Source organism: Ursus arctos, unplaced genomic scaffold (genome assembly GCF_023065955.2).
Source record: "Ursus arctos isolate Adak ecotype North America unplaced genomic scaffold, UrsArc2.0 scaffold_14, whole genome shotgun sequence".
Classification (NCBI taxonomy): Eukaryota; Metazoa; Chordata; class Mammalia; order Carnivora; family Ursidae; genus Ursus; species Ursus arctos.
The window spans coordinates 26226415-26240617 of NW_026622808.1; positions in this window are offsets into that span (position 1 = coordinate 26226415).

The following is a 14203-nucleotide window of genomic DNA, read 5'->3' on the forward strand; positions in this document are numbered from 1 at the left end:
AAATTGTAATTCACGTTTGTTTAGCTCTAGGTTTCTGTTTTCATTTGAGTGGTGTCTTTGTAATTCTTTACTGTCTTTTCTGGTCATGTATTCATTTGAGACATTGGAAAAGTATCCAGCTGTGAGAGTTGTTTTTGAAAAATTGGAAGTTTAATCCAAATAACCTAGCTTGCTATTAGTGGGAACAGGAAGTCTCAGTTGGAATTTTAATGCTCACGATCCAGTTATTGCTCCACTCTTGAATGTATTGAGGGTGATAATTGCCTTTAAGTGTATAGGTTCCCAGACCACAAAAAGCTCACATCAGGGCTTAAGGGAGAGGACAGCACATCACCCAGAGACCCTGGAACTTGGGCTAAATGGAGGGAGCTGGTGCACTTTGAGGTTGACTTCCCTGGGGGTGTTCCTTGTATAGGAAGAAGAGTACATATTAGATGCTTTGGTAGTCAACAGGATGGACGGTGTCAGAGACTGCTGTGTATCCTGACGTTCCTTTTTGCCTTCCTGTAATCCTCAGCTTTTAGTTAGGTGCACGACAGGCTGAAATACAGATAGTATTTGAATGCTTTTCTTGAAACTAGATTGGCTAAATGAGTATGCCCTGTTCCATAAGGAAAAGTCAAAGAGTACCTGTTAATTCTGGAAACCCTCCTGAAGAGAAAGCTGGACATTGTCCAGTTTCCCCATTCTTCTTTTCTGCTTCTTGGGTAGCTGGAGCTCCCTCTTGGATCGGATCAAGAGGATAAGACCACTCTTTTTAGGAAAGGTGTGGCAGATAACTAAATGCAGTGAGGGTCAGATGACCCTGATCCAGCACACCTTGGAGTTGTACTACCAAGATCACAATCCCAGTGTGCTGTTTTCTAGCTGTGTGGGTTGGGGAAAATTGTTGATCTCTCTGAGCCTCAGTTCCATTACCATGTGGTAATAGCTACCTTATTACACTGATGGGGAGATTGCATAAGCAAGCACGTGCAACATCACTGAGTCAATATCTGGTAAGCATCAGTACTCAGTGAGGGTTAATTTGTTCCCTTCTCTTTTCTTTTTGCATCACGTTCTGAAATTTAAAAAGCTTTAGTCACAAAGTTAAATTTAAGTATCGGTAAATGTGGCAACCTTCTGTTGAAGAAAACTATCATTAGAAGACCCAGTTAGTCGTAAATATCCATAGTTACCCCGGAGAAACTCCAAGGTCCCTTTGATGGCAACCTGGTCTTGAAGCTAGGAACTGAAAGAAAATTTTTTCCGCCTAGAGAGGCATGATCCGGGCTTCATTTTTGCCTAATGTTTCAAGAGGTGGAGGTCATGTAGGTCCCAGTAGTGAGGTGGGGAGTGGAACTCCCTCCTTCAGCACCCGGGACAGTGGCCACCCCTGAACTCCCTCCTCTCGGGCTGTAGGAGCACCCCCCCCACACACACTGGGATACAGAGTCCAGGGCCTCAAATCCTTTCTCGTGCTCACAGATTGGGGTCTTGTAGGCTTACTGACTGCAAAATATGAAAGGAACATCACAACATGAAATGAATAAGTTTTTAATATATTTTAAGCTGAAAATTACATGTGTTTTTCTTTGCCGAGTTCTTTTTTTTTTTTTTTTTTTAAGATTTTTTTTTAATTTATTTATGTGACAGAGAGACAGCCAGCGAGAGAGGGAACACAGCAGGGGGAGTGGGAGAGGAAGAAGCAGGCTCCCAGCAGAGGAGCCCGATGTGGGACTCGATCCCGGAACGCCGGGATCACGCCCTGAGCCGAAGGCAGACGCTTTAACGACTGCGCTACCCAGGCGCCCCTCTTTGCCGAGTTCTTAATTAAAATATTTTTTTATTCCCCAAATGAAATGTCTTCATAGAAGAACACAAAGAAGAAAAAGTAAGAAATAAAAATCATTTTTATATCCATAATTCACACATGTCAAATTAATCACTGGTCATATTTTCTCACATATACGTCCAGCTTTTATTTATATATAATCTTTATACAAGTAAGAAAATGTTATTTACATCTAGATGTATTATATTTACATGTAATCTTCTGTTTAAAAATGCTATTTTACTGGCTAATAAGCACATGAAAAAATGCAACATCATTAGTCAGTAGGGAAATGCAAAGCAATGCTTCATGTGAGACCACTTCGTACCCGCCAGGATGGCAAGAGTCAAGAAGGGAAAATAACAGGTCTGGTGAAGATGTGGAGTAGTTGCATCCCCGACCCAGTGCCGGTGGGAATGTAAAATGGTGCAGCCCCTATGCAAAACATTTAGAATTTCCTCAATAAATCAAACATAGAACTACCATATGCGGCACCAATCCCATGTCTAGGTATATACCCCAAAGAATTGAAAGCAGGTGTTCAAACAAAATCTTGTACGTGAGTTCATAGTGGCACTATTCACAATTGTCAAAAGTTGGATATTTGGGAAACAATCCAAATGTCCATGATCAGACGAGTGGATAAACAAAATGTGGTATATCCATAACAAGAATTTTACCGGATTATAAAAAGGAATGAAGCACTGATACATGCTACAGCATGGATGAACTTTGAAAACATGATACGGAGTCATACGTCACATATTGTATGATTCCATTATATGGAATGCCCAGGATAGGAAGATCTATAGCTATGAAAAGCAGATTGGTGGTTGCCAAGGCTGGAGGGTGGGAGGAGAAACTGGAGGGTGACTGTACTGGGTATGGGTCTCCTTTTTGGGTGATGAAATGCTCTGGCACTAGTTAGAGAGTGTGGTTGCACAACACTGTGGATGTACTAAATACATGAAATTGTACACTTTATAATGGTTAACATGGTGAATTTTATGTTATGTGCATTTTGCCTCAACAACAAAGGATTCTATCATATATATTTTTTGTTAATCTGGGTTTTTCATATAATAATATATTGTAAGCATCTTTCCATGACATTGAATCATCTTTCCGTGACATAAAATCATCATTTTGGGGTCTTAAGTGTTAAGTTTCAAGCCATTTTTAATTTTTTGAATGGCATTATATTAGAAAATAATTTAGGGGGCACCTGGGTGGCTCAGTGGTTAAGCATCTGCCTTTGGCTTGGGTTGTGATCTCAGGGTCCTGGGATAGAGTCCTGCATTGGGCTCCCTGCTCAGCAGGGGAGTCTGCTTCTTTGACTCCCTCTCCCTCTCTCTCTGCCCCTGCTCCTGTGCACACACTCTCAATCTCTCTCTCTCTCTTGCTCTCTCTCAAAAAAAAAATCTTTAAAAAAACAATTCAAAATTTTGTCTCAGGAGCATTTGGGTGGCTCAGTCAGTTGAGGCTCTGACTCTTGATTTTAGCTCAGGTCATGATCTCGGTGTTGTGGGATCAAGCCCCCTGATGGGCTCAGTATTCAGCGGGGAGTCTGCATGACATTCTCTCTCTCTTTCTTCCTCTGCCCCTCCCTCCACTCACGTGCTCTAAATAAATAAATAAATAAATAAATAAAATCTTAAAATTTTGTCTTGCTCTGCAAGAATTCTCTTCATGCACATTGATGGCTTGAGCTATCACTATCAACTATAAATTGAGTTACTCTAAAATAACTTTTTTCAAAAATAATAGATTTTATTGTTAGTACTTTTTTATTCTTATTTTTCAAAAAGATTTGCTTATCTAATGAATCACTGAACACTACATCAAAAACTAATTATGTCCTATACAGTGGCTAACTGAACATAATAAAAAAAAGAAAGAATCAGAAAAAAAAGATTCACTTATTTATTTTAGAGAGAGAGAGAGAGAGAGTGTGTGTGTGTGAGAAAGCAGGGGAGGGGCAGAGGGAGAGAGAAACTCAAGCAGTCTCTGCACTGAGTGCAGAGCCCAACATGGGGCTCGATCTCACCACCCAGAGATCAGACCCGAGTGAAACCAAGAGTTGGATGCTTAACTGATTGTGCCACCCAGGTGCCCCTGTTTCATTTATTTTTTTAAAAGTAGGCTCCACGCTGGGCGTGGAGTCCAGGGCAGGGCTTGAACTCAAGACCCTGAGATCAAGACCTGAGCTGAGATCAAGACCTGAGCCAATATCAAGAGTTGGACGCTTAACTGAGCCACCCAGGCACAGTAAAAACTGTAAAAAATTACAGTTTTAATTTTACAGAATAATTGAGCACATACGTATAGTTTCCTATAGTTCCATATACCCATCCCACCCCAACACCAACACCCAATACAGAATTTGCCCTCAATCAGATAACTTCTGATATCTAAGTTTTATTTATATAGTAATAGATACACATACAGTTGTGTAAGATGTGGGGGTAGTTAAACACCTTTCATAGAACACGAATGGCCTGGGGACTCCACAGACACTGATGTTTTTGTCCTATTAACAGCAGTACACCACTGAGAAGGGAGAAGGCAATACTTCCAACTCCCCCAGGTAAACACGGACTTCATCCTCACACCAGTCTTATGGATTGGAGAGATTAACTCACTTGCTCAAGGTCACTCGGTAAGTGGTGGAGTGGAGGTGAATTTGGTCAGCTTGGTTTCAGAGTTACATCTTAACCTACAAAGGAAGTGATTTTCAAGGTGTATCTCAGCCGTAGATAGCTCAGATCACCTGGGAACCACTCCAGCCTCACTACACGAGACTCTTTGACAGCGACTAAATTTTTAAATGGAATATTTTTGGCAGGGAATATATTCACTCATGTAAAAAAATACGCAGTGAAAAATAGTGGTCCTCTGTCCTTCATTTCCCTGGTTTCTTCATCTTTAGGTCAATACCTTTACATTTGCATATATTTTCATGATATATTTAAGCAAATAATATATGTGCTTAGTTACCTTTTGCCTCATCTTAAAATTGTATGTAATTTACAAAAGTGAAATTTGTGCTATTTGGTGAACAGTTTTAAGTTTTGGCAAATGCCTGAGTTGTGTAGCCAAAACTACCCACGGTTACTTTTGGGAGTCAAAAATCCCCTTTGACTCACACCCCTGGGGAGCACTGATCTGTACCCTCCACCTCCAGGGTCTGGTTTCTTTCACTCAACACAATGCAGCTGAGTTTTATCCATGTTGCTGTACCGGTACTTTGCTTCTTTTTATTGCTAAAGCAATATTCTATCCTCGGGATTAGCCACTCTTTCTTCACCAGTTGAAAAACATATGGATTGCTTCCAATTTGGGGCTATTATGAAAAAGACTACTACGAATATTTGTGTGCAAGTGTTCATTGCTCCTGGAGTGGGATGGTTGGGCCATCTTGTATGTGTCTGTTTGACATTAAAAGAAATGAGCAAGCTGTTTCCAGAGTGTCCAGCATTTTAAATTACAATCGGTAACATATGAGGGTTCTAATTGTGCCATGTACTCACTGGCACTTGGGATTGTCAATTCTTCACCCAGCCATCCTTATGAATGTGTGATATTTCACTGTGGTTTTTGTTTGCATTTTTTAATGGCTAATGATGCTGGACATTTTTTCATGAGCCTATTTGCCATCCGTTTATCTTCTTTGGTGAAGTGCCTGCTTGAATCTTTTGCTTGTTAATTTTCCCTGTGTTATCTGCCTTCTTGTTGTTGGATTTTGAGATTCTTTATGTATTCTGCATGTAAGTCCTTTGTCAGATGTGTGATTTGCAAGTCTTTTGTCCTAGTCTGTGGCTAACCTTTTCATTATCTAAGTTTCCTTCACAGAGCAAACATTTTTAAAATAAAGTACAAGGTAGTACAAGGTAGCATTCATTTTATGGATTATGCTTGTGGTGTTGTATATTAGAACTATTTTGTCTGACAAGATCGCAAAGATTCTCTTCTATTTTTCTTTCTAAAAGTTTTAGATTTTACGTAATTTAGTTCTACGATCCATATTAAGTTAAATTTTGTGAAAGTGTGAGGTATGAGTTCACTTTTTTCTTTTTCTTTTCTTTCTTCTTTCTTTCTTTCTTTCTTCCTTCCTTCCTTCCTTCCTTCCTTCCTTCCTTCCTTCCTTCCTTCCTTCCTTCCTTCCTTCCTTTCTTTCTTTCTTTTCTTTCTTTCTTTCTTTTCTCTTGCATGTGGATGTCCAGTTGTTCCAGTACCATTTATTGAAGACTGTCCTTTGTGTATTGATTTTCCTTGCATGTTTTTAAAAAGGTCAATTGACCAAATTTGGGTGGGTCTACTTCTGGACTGTATTCTGTTTCATTGGTTTATGTCTAATCTTGGGCCAATACCACACTGTCATGGTTATCATTGTTTTATAGTATGTCTTGAAAGGGGTAATATGACTCCTTCCGTTACATTTTCCTTTTTAAAAAGTTTTTGACTATTCTAAGTCTTTGGCATCTTTAGCCAGGGTCTTTAATGTGCTTTATTTCATTTCATCCTTGTAACAATCATCTGAAGAAGGTATTTTCATCACCTACGTTTCACGGATGGGAGAATGGAAAGGTAAAGACACAGATAACGGTGGCGCTCGGATTTAAACCCAAGCCCGCCCAACTCCAGGCTGCTGGCTGTGTCTTGCTAGGTCTCAAGCCCTCCCCTAAAGAGTGGCATCCATCTAATTCACTCACTTGGAGCGGGGAGCGGGGGCCCTTCTTTCTTCCGTTTATGAGCGCTTAGAAGCTGAGGGTTTCTGTACCAGTGGCGCCTCCTGCTGGAAGGTGGGTGTATGGCACAGCCAAGCGCTGCCGCACAGAAAGCAGCTCACCTGAAGTTTCTGCCCCTGAGAGGGACAGAAAGGGCTCCAGTCTCCAAGATTCCTAGGACCTGTCCCCAGAAAGTTCTTAAGCCTCCACTCCACCTCTCTCTAAGCTCAGTTCCACTGTCCCAGCTGAGCCCTCATTCTGTGTCATCTCTAGCACAGACTCCCACCTGCTCTTAGGAGCCCCTTCTGCCCACCCTCACCAGCAGCCAGAGATCCCACCTTCCATGACTCCCTAGTGCCCAAAGAATCCAACCAGAAGGCTCTCTGGTCTGACACTCATAATATTTTTTAAAAAATGGTATATGAAAATATTTTTTCCAATTGTTTTCCAATTTTACTGCAGGTTTACTGCAGGTTTGGCATACCTTTTCTGTAAAGGATCATGAGTAAATATTTTAGGCTTTGCACATCCCATTCAGGATCTCCTCCTTCTCTTGCTTCTTCTCCTTTTACAATCCTTTTAAAATATAAAAACACTTCTAGCTTATAGACCATAAAAAACAGACCACAGGACAGATTGTGTCCATGGACCATGGTTTGCTGACCCCTGGAATACAGAAATAGAATTTCTATGTTCTATATTCTACATAGAATATATTCTATATAGATTTTTGTGTATTGATCATGTATCCTGAACTCTATTGGATAATTCCCATTGGCATATAAATAATGGCGTTATTTCATCAATCTTAAAAAGTCCCTTCTCTTGATCCACTTTCCCATCAACTGAGGTACCGTTTCTTTCCTCCACCACACAGCTAACCCCTTCAAAGTGTGATCTCTACTTGTAGTGTTAAGTATCTCTTATTCCGGTACAAACAGGCTTTGGCTAAGGACCGTCATGGTGTGTGAATGAGAGATGGTGAAGAAAGGCATGAAGGTCTTGGGTCCCCAGGACTCTGCTGCACCTGTGTGTGTAGTTCTAAAAGACGCTAGCCTATCAACGACTGCTGTGGGTCTCCTTCCTCTCCTGGTGCGTCGGACGCACCCTCTGCTGGACAGTTTGGGGACAACAGACTTCACGGCATCTGGTCTCCATTAGTTCAATATGCGTCTGGTATAAGTGTATGTGTGACTGTGTGCGCGTTCGCACTACTGTGTGTACACATGTGTGAGCGTGCATGTATGTGAATGTATGCATGTAATTGGGTGTATGCGTGTGAATATGTGTGCACATGTGTTTGTGTGTGCATGTGTATGTAATTGTATGCCCGTGGGGGAGCATAGGTGTTTGTATGTGACTGTGTGCGGGTGTAAGGGTGTGACTGTGTGTGTCTTGAAGAACTAAACCCTGTAACTGGCAGGGTCCTTAGATGACTAAATAAGAGTGAGGTTTTTTTTGTTTTGTTTTGTTTTAAGATTTATTTATTTGAGAGAGAGAGAGAAAAAACGCTCAGGGGGTGGGGGGAGGCGGGAGGCAGAAAAAGAGAATCCAAGCAGACTCCGCACTGGTCACGGAACCCAAGGTGGGCTCGATCCCAGAACCCTGAGATCATGACCTGAGCTGAAACCAAGAGTCAGAAGCTCGACCTAGTGGGCGGAGCAGGTGGCCTTAAGCGTGAGTGTAAGTAGGAGTCCTTTGCAAAGGTATGGGCATGGCCAAGGGAAACCGTCAGGGCTAGTTCAGCGTCCTGGGGGTAGCAACAGCTGAGAGCTGCCATCACCCCCAGGTCCCTGGGACCAAGGAGTAGCTAGCTATTCCTGGAATCCAGAGGGCTTCGCTGCCGTGGAAAGGGCTGTCATGCAAAGTCTATCCTTTGGCAGATATTGGATGTCATTTTTCTAATATCCTCTGACCAGGGTGCGTGTCTGCTCCACATGCCTCCGCAGATGGGGGGTTCACTCAGCTCCTCTTTTTAGCAGGGTGGCCCCCTTGCCTGCTGGCTAAGCAGACATCAGAATGGGGGGCGAAATCCTGCCTCTCTCCTTGCAAGCTCTACTGCTTTTATTGTGATGTTCTTGGGGTCTCCCTCCATTGGCTGTTGAGTGAGAAATGCCCCTTTTGTGCTCCACGGGGATGATCTCTCTTGACAGCAACATACCCTGCTGGAGTGGTGGGGGTGGTCTGACTACTTTTCAGAGCTGGTACCATCCGAAAACTCTTGTCCAGGGGAAGTTGATGTCAACTATTGTGGGGCCTCAGACTTTCCTGAAGTTTCCCTTCAGACTTATTTTTCCAAAGCCAGCTCCTTTGCTCTCCTGGTACTTTGGGCAAGAAGCTGGCAGCTCCAGCTTATGTACCTGACCCTTGCCATGCTTCAGGGGCTGGTTGGGTTTCCTGATCTTTACTACAGTCACTGAAATGTAGCAACTATTTCCTGCTTGAGTGCTGGCCCAGATACCACCACCATGGATCTCCTGCAGGACTGGCTCTGAGTGAAATTGCCTCACTGTCTTTGTTTATCTCAGCATGTCTGAGGAAGGAAGTAAGAATGACACAGTTATTAGGCCATTTGATTACCCCACTCTGCACTGGATCTTTACGGTCTTGGTGTTTTAGGGGTGGGAAGTGATGTTTATTTGCTGTTCACTCCTCCATGTCATTCAGGTTTCCTGTCAAAGGTCACCTGCACAGGGCAGCCCTCCCTGATTGCCCCTTGGTCACCTGCTAACTCTTCTCATTCTGTTACTTTCCTTTATTACCATTACCATCTGACTTGGTCTTATTTCCCGTTGGCTTCCCCCATCAGACATGATCACCACCATCCAGAGACCTCATCTGTCTTGATCATCCCGGGTCCTGGGTCCCAGCACTGTGCCTGGTACAGAGTGGGTGCTCAAGTACAGTTTGTTGCTGAAGAATGAGCTATCTGGGAGGTATAAGTCCCTTTCTCCATTTTACCGAGGGCGCATGAAGCTCAGAGAGGACAAGTGACTTGACCAAGGTCACACAGCCAGCCAGCATGGCTGGGATCTGAACTTTGTTGTGCTGAATCCAGAAGCGTTTCTTCCCAATGGCCAAGGAAAGGAAAAGAGGGACTCTAGCCACCAGGCAGCCCGCATGCTTGCTCTAGAGAGACCCCAGGCTGACTCCTGGGAGGTGTGTCTTCATGGTGACACAAAGGAAAAACTGCTCATCTGTTTTGTGCACGAACTATGTGCTGCCCCCCTAGCCCCACTGTGCCAAATCCTCACTTCTTTTAAAATTGGTGTTTTAGTGATAAAAATTATAGCAGCACAGTGTGGGAAACAGAAAACATTAGAAACAAGTTGCAACTTGAAAGGATGAAGACTCCAATTCTACTTCTCCAATTCCACTGTGTTGTGTGGATTCTCCTGGAATTTTTTCAGTCTATATGCAAACATGTGCACACACAGACCCCTATGCATATTTGTAGGTTTTATATGTAGATGGGACCATTACTCATATGCGAATTTTTTATTGAGATATAACTGACATGTAACATTATATTAGTTTCAGATGTACACATGATTTAATATTTGTGTAGGTTGCAAAATGATCACCACAATAAGTCTAGTTAACATCCATCACCACCCAGAGTTACAGGATTTGTTTTTCTAGTGATGAGAACTTTTTAAAAAAGATTTATTTATTTATTTATTTTAGAGATATTTATTTATTTATTTGAGAGCGAGAAGGAGAATGAGAGTGCGGGGAGGAGCATGGGGAGAGGGACAAGCAGACCCCGTACTGCGCACGGAGCCTGACACAGGGCTGGAAATCTCATGACCCTGAGATCATGACTTGAGCCAAAATTAAGAGTCAATTGCTTAACTGACTGAGCCACCCAGGCGCCCATTATTTATTTATTTTAGAGAGTGAGCGAGCAGAGGAGGGGCAGAGGGAGAAGATGAGGGAGAGAAGCAGACTCCCTGCGGAGTCCGGAGCCCGATTTCCACAACCCATGAGATCACGACCTGAGCTGAAACAGTTCGATGCTCAACCAACTAAGCACCCAGGCGCCCCTAGAGATGAAACTTTTAAGATCTACTGAGCAACTTTCAGATACATATACAGTGCTATTAACTGTAGTCATGAAGCTATACATTGCATCCCTAGGACTGACTTATTTCACAACTGGAGTTTGTACCTTTTCACCCCTTCACCCACTTCACTCACTGCCCACACCCTGCCTCAGGCAACCATCAATGTGCCCTCTGTTTCCATGAGTTCATTTATTTTTTAAAGATTCTGTATAAGTAAGATCATATGGTATTTGTCTTTCTCTGTCTGGCTTATTTCACTGAGCATAATGACCTCAAGGTCCACCCGTCCATCCATGTTGTCACAAATGGAAAAATTTCCTTCACACATCACTTCGAAAGGTGCTTTCCCCTCCTCTCTCTGACCTGTCTGATGGAATGCTTGCAATGTTCTGTGATGTTTTATCACGCCCACTTTACAGATGTGAAGACTGAGGCTCAGGGGGCTGACAGGCTGTGTCCAAAGCTGGTGACTCACAGAGTGACTGCCATCTCTGGTCTGACACACGCTTGCCTACTTCCTGGTTCTGGGTGGGAGTGGAAGGATCAGCCTCTGCTTCTCAGTGTGTGGCTGCCCTCCCTCCGACACAGGCTGGGGGACATTCCAGAAGCCCAACTGTGTGATTAAGCATCTGAGACATTCCTTGTTGGATAAGAAACACTGGGGATGCTCCAGCCTCCTCGAGCTCAGAGCCAAAAGACCCCACCTGAGGCTTCCTGGCTCAGGAATCAGGGGGAGCCCTGGTCTGATAGACTCTTCCTTTGTGATGCTGCAGAGACCTGCTGGGATTTTAGTCCTTGACATGGCTGGTGAAAGTTCAAGACCTGCTTAGGGCTTCAATATGGGGCCAGATTTTGTTGCCTACCTTGGCTTTGCTCAATTGTGTGATTTTGTCTGTTGGTGCTCTTAACCCCAGTGTCAAAAGAACATGAACCCACTTGCCTTTTTGTGCAGCATGGGTAACCCACCCCGCATGCTTGACCTTGGTGACTCATCCTTTTCTGCTGATCTCTGTTCACCCTGAAGCCTGGCCTAAGGTGGAACCCCTACCCCTGGCACATCACGTATCACTGATATGTATTTTTTTTTTACTTTAAAAAATATTTTATTTATTTATTTGTCAGAGAGAGGGGGGTGGAGGATGAACACAACCAGAAGTGGCAATCAGAGGGAGAAGCAGTCTCCCCGCTGACCAAGGAGCCTAATGAGGGACTTGATCCCAGGAACCTGGGATCATGACCTGAGCTGAAGACAGACACTTAACCAATGGAGCCCTCACTGATACATTATTGATCATTCATTTGATCATTGCCCATCTCCCCACAAGATGTGAGCCCATTGACAGCAGCGACTGAGTCAGCTGTGCTCATTGCTGCATCCCCAGTGTCTAAAATATGCACGACACACAAGATAGGTACAAAAACTTAGAACCACGAAAGACTATGGACTCTGGGAAACAAACTGAGGGTTTCAGAGGGGACGGGGGTGGGGGATTGGGCTGGGCTGGTGATGGGTATTAAGGAGGGCACATATTGCATGGAGCACTGGGTGTTATATGCAAACAATGAATCATGGAACATTACATCAAAAACTAATGATGTACTGTATGGTGAATATGGTGAATAACATGATAAAAAATTAAAAAAACAAGAAAAGGGGGGCGCCTGGGTGGCACAGCGGTTAAGCGTCTGCCTTCGGCTCAGGGCGTGATCCCGGCGTTCTGGGATCGAGCCCCATATCAGGCTCCTCCGCTATGAGCCTGCTTCTTCCTCTCCCACTCCCCCTGCTTGTGTTCCCTCTCTCGCTGGCTGTCTCTATCTCTGTAGAATAAATAAATAAAATCTTAAAAAAAAAACAAGAAAAGGAAAAAACCACTTATGGTCATATGAACAGCACCTGGGGATTTAGATTTTTTTCCTCTTATTTTATAACTGAAAAACAAACAAACAAACAAACAACCCAAAGCCAACCCTGGGAATCAGAGAAGAAGCCTTTCCCCTTCCCACCTTCCCTGCAGAACCTGGTGGACTCAGAGGTCTTAAAGCAACATTTCTGAAAACTTGAAGGAAACAGTTTTCCTGATGATCTACTTAGATGCTGTTTGCAGTCAATAATTCTGGGTAGGGGTGCAAAACTCTGAATTTCCTGTAAGCTCTCAGGTGATACCTAATGTGGAGGTCTGAGGACCACACTGAGTAGCCAATCCGTAGAGCTCATTGCTCCAAACCTTTCCAGGAAATCTTTCCCCAGATATTCAATGAGCATTGCCTATGTGCAAGCTTTGCTGTCACCTGTGCTGTCATATTTACCTCGTCAGCTGTGGGGCTGGAGCAAGTTGCTTCCCCTGTCTGAATCTCTGGTTTCTCCTCTGTAAACACGAGCTCATGATGTGATATTGCAGGGCTGTTGGGTAATTATACAGCAACAACACTAGCAGTAACAGTGACTGGCATTTATTAAGCCCTTCCTCTATCCTACGTGTTTTATATGCATTGTCTTTTAAGACTATTCCTGCCACCTTAGGAGGTGGTGCTAATGAAATGCCCACGTGCAGATGCAAGGAGCATGGTCTGGCCACTTAGGGCACCCAGGGTGAAGTGGGGCTGCCTGGTGCACAGCCTGGCTCCACCAGCTGTAGGATTTTGGACAAGTCACTCAAGGAGCTGAAAAAACTTTCAGCCTCAGCTTTGTAGCCTGTGAAATGAGTGGGGGAAAGTAGTGAATATATCTACAGGACTTAAAACAGGATTGTGGCTCACGTGGGCAAATGCCATTCCTGCTGTAGCTGCCTGCCCATTCTTGGCACACAGTAGGTCCACAGTGAGCTGAGCCCATCTGGGCACTGGGGGCTCTTTCTCTCTCTCTCTCTCTCTCTCTCTTTTTAAAGATTTTATGTATTTATTTGACAGAGATAGAGACAGCCAGCGACAGAGGGAACACAAGCAGGGGGAGTGGGAGAGGAAGAAGCAGGCTCACAGCGGAGGAGCCTGACGTGGGGCTCGATCCCACAACGCCGGGATCACGCCCTGAGCCGAAGGCAGACGCCCAACGACTGAGCCATCCAGGCGCCCCATGGGGGCTCTTTCTCTTGTGTGTCCAGGATTCTGCCTGGATTAGCGTACTCTGGCCATGCCCCCTGACCCATATGTGGATGGATCTGCCAGCAGGGGAAGTCTACCTTCATGCAGAGGGTGGAAAAGCAGGGCAGGTGGGCAGTGGTGCAACCCACTCCACGGAGGGCTTTAGGACCAGTCACCTGAACCCCCTGGCCCATGGGAGTGGGAGAGAGGGAAGTTTGGGGCATCACCAATACCCTATGAGTGTCGGGAGGACTCTTTCTTCATCCCCTGCTCAGTAGCATTGCCAGGAGCCCCATCCTTCATGTCGGCTTTCACCTAAGACCACCCCATAGACAATTCTGCACAGGACTGAGGAAGGGCCCAGAGGGGAACAGTAAATCTGTTGGTTGATGTATCCTGTATATGAGAGGTTAATCTACCGGTAATATGAGTGTCTCAAGAGTTCTCCCTCTGGGTCACCTCATTGCCTGAGATTCCACCACATAAATGTCCCTGGATTCATAGGGCATTGTCCCTTA